Here is a 7,144-nt window from a genome sequence, read left to right on the forward strand (position 1 = left end):
TCATCATCAACTCAGAGTTTTCCAAACCTGCCCAGAAGCCGAGAGGGAAAGAGTGAGAGGGAAGGAGAGAGAGAGGAAGAGAGGAAGAGAGAGAAACAGATAGAAAAAAGAGAGGAAGGAAAAGAGAAAGAAAAAGAATGGGAGTAAGGAAGAGAGAAAGAAAATAAAAATCTAGTTTGAAACTAGCTCAACTATTTAAGTGGCATTTTGATATTGACAGAGTTGCCCTATTATGAGCTCACTGTTATAGACACACAGTACAGTATTTTATTTTGAAATTCTCTGAGGCAAAACAGGGTGGGTTTTTTGTTTGTTTGTTTGTTTGTTTATCTATTTATCTATTTATCTATCTATCTATCTATCTATCTATTTATCTATTTATCTATTTATCTATTTATTATTTCTGTGCCGCCCAGTCCCGAAAGGACTGCCGCTCAGACACTATACTTTTCCGCCCACCCCCCAAAAAATTAGAGGGAACACTGATTGGTACCAGTCAAAATTAAATCCCACTTCTAAGAGATTTTGTTTAGAAATTAAAGCATTGTTAGTATCTAGTAAGTGCTCATAAGTTATTATCTTATTAAGAGGGAGGACGTTGGGGTAGGTAACGACTTCGATTGGGGATATCCATTTTGGGATGGATAGGTAATAGTTCTTCCTTATGTGTTGCCAAACATCAATTAAGGCTTTATGGATATAATGTTGTTTAAAATATAAGGGTATTTTGTGGGGGTCTGTTGTTAAGAAGGCATGCCATCCCGTCAAAAGGTCATGACCTTCTAATACGAATAATCTTCTGTTTTTGAGTGTTATCCATTCTCTAATTGGATTAAGAATTGAGGCTTTATAATATAACTCCATATTTGGAAGTCCAAATCCCCCTCTTGTGCAATGATCATGAAGACATTTGATTTTTATCCTCGCCTTTTTCTTGGACCAAATGAAATTGCAGAATTTCTTGCGCAGAGAATCGAAAAAGGATTTATTTAATTTTATTGGGGCAGTTTGGAATAAGTACAGAAAACGTGGAAGTATGTTTGATTTAATTGTAGCAATTCTCCCCATTAAAGAGAGAGGAAGCTTTGTCTATCTGATGAGGTCTTTGTCTATATCATTAGTAAGTTTATCGTAATTATCTTTTTTAATTGTGCTACAATTTGCCGTTATCTATAATCCTAAATATTTGATTTTTTTTGTAGATTTAAGTTTAGATATTTGTTCAAGTTTGTTTATTTGGTTGAGTGTCATATTTGTCTTTGTTTATCTTTAAGCCAGCCACAGTACCAAACTTCTCCATTTCTTTTATCAGGTTTATAGTTGATTTTAATGGATCTTGTAATATAAAGACCATGTCATCCGCAAACACTTGGACTTTGAATTGTTCCTGTTTAATTTTAAGACCTCGAATTTCACTATGATCTTTTTCTCTCCAAATGGATAAACTCCCACACCAAGAGGCAACAATGCTGGCAATTTATCAGCAGCCCCATTAGCCTAATTGCCCCAGCCACAGGTTTTCTCCCTTATTTCCTATAATACTTGCACAGTTGTTTCTTCCTTGACATCAACTTGCGTCTGCAAACATCCATGAATGCCTCCTCTTCTGAATCTAACAATGATAATGATGATGATTCACTAATGTGGTAATTAGCTAATGGGCTGCCTGTAATTACCTCCTCCATCGATCCTACCTCACTTCCAGAATCTTTCCCTGACACAGACGCTTCACTGTCGGAAGCTGTTGGCAGTAAAACCAGCCTCTGATAATATGAGGATTCTCCCACATCAACCCCCACAGTCCTTGGAGCAGGAGCTGGTCCAGAGCCAACCACAACAGAAGTAAGCAACTATGAAAAGTTGGTAGCTCTTTTGAAGGAATGTCGCAAAGAGTTAAAAGAAGTTAAAAAAAAGTTTCTCCAGGTCTTGACAGAATATTCCTAGTAGGAAGCATTCCGGGGTTTTCTTTAATTTGATTCCCAGAATTTCATCTAACCAGCTTCCGATTTCCCCCCAAAAGACTTTGGCCTTATCACATTCCCACCATAAATGATAGTATGTGCCATATTCTTTCTTGCATTTCCAACATTTAGAAGACAGCTTTCTATCTATTTTGGCTAGTTTGGCAGGTGTTGTGTGTCATCTATAGAACACTTTTATCCAATTCTCTTTATAGTCTGTTACTAGCGTTAATTTATAATTTCTATCCCAAATTAATTGCCATTCCTCTGACTCTATATCTTGTCTAAAATTCTGATTCCATTTTTTCTTTGTTCACCTTTATTTTTGTATTTTCTGTCTTTTGGGGTAATAAGCAACAATAAAGTTTCTTGATTGATTTTTCTTGTGTTCCTAATAGTATCTTTTCTAGTATCTTTTCTTTTTCAATTCCTGGTTCTTTCTCTTTCTTAACATATCTTGTTTTGATCTGGAGGTATTCCCACTATTCTAATTTTATACCTTCATTTTCTAATTCTATTCTAGTTTTAATATTCCCATTTTCTTTTATCATATTTTTATATCTTACTATTTTACCCGTTTTTCTTAAATTTGGATGGACAAAGGCTTCTAATAAATAGGGAAGCCTTTGTAAATAGGGACCACGTCAGCTCATTTCTAATTGTCTCACCTACCAGACGATTGGAAACGAGCTGACGTGGTCCCTATTTACAAAAAAGGCAAAAAAAACCAGGAAACCCAGGAAACTACAGACTGATACAGACTAATATCTATTCCTGGGAAAATACTAGAAAAGATAATCAAGAAACAGATCTGTCATCACCTTGAATCAAACAACATAATAACCACCAGCCAACATGGAACAAATCATGCCAAACCAACCTCATTTCATTCTTCGACACTGTGACCAAATCAATTGACCAGAGAAATGCAGGGGACTAATATACCTAGACTTCGACAAGATGGACCACTACCTACTACTCTCCAAAGTGAAGAAGAGTGGGATCGACAGTAACACAACAAGATGGATTGAAAACTGGCTGACCAATCGCACCCAACGAGTAGTCCTCAATGGGACTAAATTCACATGGAAAGAGGTAGGCAGCAGGGTACCACAGGGATCAGTCCTAGACCCAGTACTCTTTAACATATATATCAATGACCTAGATGAGGGAATAGAGGGGGAATTAATTAAATTTGCAGATGACACCAAGCTGGTGGGAGTGGCCAATACCCTAGAGGATAGGGTCAGGATACAGAAAGATCTAGACAGACTTGTACAGTGGGCCCAAACAAACAAAATGAAGTTCAATGTAGAGAAAAGTAAAATCCTGCACTTAGGTAAAAAGAAACCCAAAACATACATACAAACTGGGCAAAACCACACTCACCATAAGTGACTGTGAAAGGGATCTTGGAGTCTTGGTGGATAACAAACTAAACATGAGCCAGCAATGTGTAGCAGCGGCTAAAAAAGCCAACACAATCCTAAGATGCATGAACAGGGGGATACACTCCAAGACTAGAGAGATAATAATACCACTCTATAATGCCCTGGTGAGACCGCACCTGGAGTATTGCATCCAGTTCTGGTCACCACAGTTCAAAAGAGACATAGAGACTCTGGAAAGGGTGCAGAAAAGAGCAACTAAAATGATAAGGGGACTAGAGACCAGGTCGTACGAAGAGAGATTGCTGGAACTGGGCATGGATAGTCTAATAAAAAGAAGTGCCAGGGGGGACATGATAGCTGTACACAGGTACTTAAGGGGTTGCCATGGAGAGGAGGGGGTCACACTATTTTCCAGGGCACCAGAGGGCCGGAAGAGGAACAACAGTTGGAAGCTGACAAAGGAGAGATTCAACCTGGAGATAAGGAAGAACTTCCTGATGGTCAGAGCGATCAACCAGTGGAACGGCCTGCCAGTGGAGGTTGTCAATGCCCCAACTCTGGAAGTTTTCAAGAGGAGACTGGACTGCTATCTGGCTGGGGAGGTGTAGAGTTTCCTGCCTGAGCAGGGGGTTGGACTTGATGATCTGTAAGGTCCCTTTCAACATACATACATACATACATACATACATACATACATACATACATACATACATACGCAAACCAAATTGGGATAGCCCTATAAGTCTGTTTTTTAATTTTTAGCCAAATGTTCAGAAGTGAGTTTCTAAACAAGTGGTTTGTGAAATATTTATGTGTTCTAGGTCTCTTGTCCCACAGATATGAATGCCATCCTGATTGAAGGTCACAGCCTTCTAGGTCAAGCAATCTAGTTTTATCTAGCTATATCCAGTCCTTGATCCAAGTTAGGACCGATGCATTATAATTCTCCTTCCAGTCTGGTAGGTCCAAGCCACTGTTCTCTTTTGTTTCTTGTAAATATTTTAGCCGAATTCTAGGTCACTTGTTTTGCCATATAAATTTACTGACTAGTCTATTTAAATTTGTAAAGTAATCTTGTTTTAATTTTATAGATATAGTTTGAAACAGAAAGAGGATTTTAGAGAGAATATTCATTTTAATCGTTGCAATCTTTTCCATAAAGAAGAGTTGTAACTTCCCCAATTTCTCTAGGTCTTTTTAAATTTTATCATTTAGTTTATCATAATTGTCTTCTTTTAGATTTATAGATTTTGCTGTTAAATTGATCCCTAGGTATTTTATCCTCTTTGTTATTTGAATATTTAATTTTATAGTTAATCTTTCTTTTTGTTCCTCATTCATATTGTTGACTATCATTTTAGTTTTTAGTTTTTTTATTTTTAGTCCTGCCACCTTTCCAAATTTCTCTAAGATATCCAATAATTTAGGACCAGATTCCAAAGGATCTTCTAGAATAAAAATTTGTACATTTCTTTTTTACTTTTCAAACCCTTTATCTCTTTATTGCTTCTGACTATTCTGGTGAGTACTTCTAAGGTTAAAATAAACAGAAGGGGTGAGAGTGGACATCCTTGTCGCATTCCATTTTTAATTTCAATTTTAAGGGTTACCTCTACGTTGACTATGATATAAGCAAATTGTTCTGTGTAAATAGCTCTAATTGCTCTTAAAAACTGCTGCCCAAAATCCATAAAATCTAGTTGTATTAACATAAAATCCCATAGAACATTGTCGAATGCCTTTTGGGCATCTGTAAAAATTAAAACGGCTTGCTTCTCACTGTGGCATTCATAATATTCTAAAGCATCAATTATGATTCTTAAATTATTTCTTAACTGTCTTCTAGGTAAGGACCCATTTTGATCAACAGTTATAAATTTGTTTAAATATCCCTTAATTCTATTTGGCAATATTGAACTAAAAATTTTGTAATCAATATTCAAAAGTGAGATAGGTCTATAATTCAATATTAGAGTCTGATGCATGTCTTTTTTAGATAATAAAGCTATATTAGCATCTTTCCATGATGTTGGTAATTTCACTTCTTCTAATAGTACATTATAGACCTCTAATAATGTCTCATCCATGTCTTCCAACATTTCTTTTTAAAATTCTATTGGGAGACCATCTGGTCTCGGAGCTTTATTATTTTTTTGCATCTTAATGGTTTCTCTTAATTCTGTTAATTATATCTGTTTATTTAATAATTCTTTAGTTTCTTCCAGAACTTTTGGGAGATTGGACATTTCAAAGATAGTTTGAATAGTTTTCTCCTGTTCTTCCTTATCAAAGTTATTATTATTTCCATATAGATTATTGTAAAAATTTCAAACAATCTGGGTTTTTTTTTTGTCTAAATCATGGCAAGTTTCCCCTTCTTCAGTTTTGGGGCAAATAATCATTTTCTTTTCTCTCTGCTTTTTGTTCTGGTTTCTGGTAGAATTTTAGCTATTACAGATACATTTTACTAAATGCAGTATTTCATAAACAAAGAAACTCCATCTTTATTCTCTTCCTTCCGTATTCAAAATACACTTCATACTAGCACATTGCTTGTTCTCCCGTTATCTCTCCTAATTAAATTCCTTTTGCATTCCTCCCAGCCTCCTCTGTTCACCAAGATTTATGTACTCACAGCACGATTCAAAAACAGCAGAAATGACTATAAAATAACACAGAAAGAGTTTTCCCCTCGTCAGGGTCCCTCTCCTCCCCTGGAGCAAAATTAGGGTGATGTTTATCAGGAAAATGAACATGAAAGTTAGCAATCAAAGCAGGAGCATCAAAGTAATGAGCATCCATCCAAACAGTGGTGTCAGGCCCGCCTCCTGGTATTGGAAACGGTCATTGAGCCAATGAGAGTCCCGGATGCTACTAATGTCCAAGCGTCGTAGTGGAATGCGAAGGGCGGTGTCCAAATGGGAGGGAGCAGGACCAGCAAGGCCTGGGAGTGGGGCCCAAAGTGGAGAGTCAGGGGAGACTGGCAGCAATAGTGAGAGATGAAAAATGGGATGCACCCGCATGGAAGAAGGTAGAGTCAAACAGTATGTGACAGGATTGATGTCCTTTTCGACAGGGAAAGGGCCAATGAAACGTTGATCCAGCTTACGTTGAGGTTCAGAAGAAAGGTATTTGGTAGAAAGCCAAACTTGATCGCCAACAGTCAATGGGGGAGTGTCTCTGCGGGAACAGTCGGCAAAGCATTTGTAGTCTTCTTTGGCTTGAGTTAAGGAACGTTGGATGAGTTGGTGAATGGCACATAACTCGTTGAGAAAATCACCAGCAAGTGGAAACAGCGAATCAGCAGGAGTGAGCGAAAACAAGCGGGGATGGAACCCGTAGGTGGCGCAGAATGGTGTGGTCTGGGTAGAGGTATGTTCAGAGTTATTAAAGGTGAACTCAGCTACAGAGATATATTTGGACCAATCGGTTTGTCTGTCGTGAACGAAACAACGGAGGTATTGTTGCAGGATGCCAATAACTTTTTCTGTGCCCCCATCGGTTTGGGGGTGATGGGTATATGCCAGGGAAATCTTGACTTGGAGAGAGGTCATGAGTTCTTTCCAGAATTGGGCGGTGAATTGTGGACCATGGTCGGAGATGATGGTGTTGGGTAATCCATGGAGGCGGAAGATGTTTTGGATAAATAGGTGAGCTGTGATTTTGGCTGTAGGGATTCAACGACAAGGGATGAAATGAGCCATCTTGGTTAACATGTCTACTACCACAAATATAGCAGTGAACCCTTGGGAAACAGGTAAGCAGGTGAGGAAGTCCATAGAAATGGTACCC

This window comes from Erythrolamprus reginae, chromosome 2 (assembly GCF_031021105.1).
Source record: "Erythrolamprus reginae isolate rEryReg1 chromosome 2, rEryReg1.hap1, whole genome shotgun sequence".
Classification (NCBI taxonomy): Eukaryota; Metazoa; Chordata; class Lepidosauria; order Squamata; family Dipsadidae; genus Erythrolamprus; species Erythrolamprus reginae.